This window comes from Lagenorhynchus albirostris, chromosome 7 (genome assembly GCF_949774975.1).
Source record: "Lagenorhynchus albirostris chromosome 7, mLagAlb1.1, whole genome shotgun sequence".
NCBI classification, from domain to species: Eukaryota; Metazoa; Chordata; class Mammalia; order Artiodactyla; family Delphinidae; genus Lagenorhynchus; species Lagenorhynchus albirostris.
Window position 1 is genome coordinate 24,649,226 of NC_083101.1, and position 1,590 is coordinate 24,650,815.

The following is a 1,590-nucleotide window of genomic DNA, read 5'->3' on the forward strand; positions in this document are numbered from 1 at the left end:
TATTCTTCTAATGTTAGTAGATCTGGTGATTTCCCCTCTTTCATTCTTGATGTTGGTAATTTGTGCCTTCACTTTCTTGATCAGTCTGAGTAGAGGTTTATCCGTTGTCTTTTTTTTTTTTTTTTCCAAAGAAACAGCTTTTGGTTTCACTGATTTTCTTCTTTGTTTTTCTGGTTTTATTTCGTAGATTTCTGCTCATATTTTTATGTCCTTCTGTTTGCTCTGACTTTACATTGCCTTTGTTCTTCTAGTTTCTTAAGGTGAATTCTCGTTAGAGCATTGATTTGAAACTATTCTGCTCTTCTTAATATAAACTTTTTTTTTTGAAGTTAACATAGCCTCAAGATTTTATTTCCTTTGTAATAAAACAAAAGGTGAATCCCAGAACAGGATGATTTGGCCTTTTCTCTTGTTGTCTCTTCCCAGTTCATAATGCATGCATCTATTTTAGATCTATATACATCTTTTAGATGTATAGTAGGGCTTAAGCGTTCAAGCCTTAGCACAGTTTTCTTTGTAGTTTTAGCCTTTGCTGGAAAATCTGCCTAGCTTGCTCACCATAGCCACTCTACTTCCTGTGGTAACACTGCTTTCCCGGGACAGGCCTGAATCCTTGCCCTTCTTGTACTGTGTCATTTTGTGGGGTTGTGCTAGTCACACTTCTTATAGAAAGTATAGTGGGTCTTAGGAATATTTACCATGTTTACTGGGGTACTAACACTATAAATTTTGAATGCTTTGAATTTCCCTGTAAACACTGATTTATCTGTATCCCACAACTTTTCATGTGTTTTCATTTTCAATTCAAGTTTTTATAATTTATCATTTGACTTTGAGTGATTTAGAAGTGTGGGAAATTTTCCAAATATCTTTCTATTCTTGATTTCTAATTTAATTATATTGTGAATTCAAAGCATTAATTCAAAGTATTGAGAACATACTTTGTACAATTTCAGTTTTTTAAACTTTGTCGAGATTTGCCTTATGACCCAGTATATTCTTGGTGACTATTTCATATTTACATATGACTAACTTAAAGGCAACTCTTCGTATCCACTGTTCTTCTGTATCCAAGGTTCCACATCCATGGATTCAACCAATCAGGGATTGTGTAGTACTCTAGTATTTACTTTTGAAAAAAAATCCGCATATGAGTGGATCTGCGCAGTTCAAACCCGTGTTTTTCAGTGGTCAACTGTACTTGAAAAGAATGCGTATTCTGCTGTTTGTTGACTAGAATACTCTATAAATATCAATTAGGTCAAGTTGGTTTATAGTGTTGTTCAGGTCTTCTACGTCCTTACTAATTTCTTTCGGCTTCTTCTATTACTAAGAGGGTCGTTGATGTTTCTGACTGTAATCATTGAATCGTCTGTTTCTTTTCTGAGTTCTAGCAATTTTTGCTTCATGCCGTTTTGAAGCTCCAATCTTAGGTGTATATACATTTAGGATTCTTATATCTTGTTGTTGTTGAATTGTCCCCTTTATCATTATGTAATGACTCTCTTTATCTCTGGTAATATTCCTGTTCTGAAGTCTGCTTTGTCTAGTATTCATAAGGGCACTCAGCTCTCTGATAAGTGTTTGCAT

At 34.3% G+C, this 1,590-nt stretch overlaps 1 pseudogene; it reads right to left on the bottom strand.

Annotated features, from left to right (window-relative positions):
• Window positions 1-348: 348 nt before the first annotated feature.
• On the bottom strand, window positions 349-701 carry LOC132522596 (large ribosomal subunit protein eL42-like; annotated as a pseudogene).
• Between the last annotated feature and the right edge of the window lie 889 nt (window positions 702-1,590).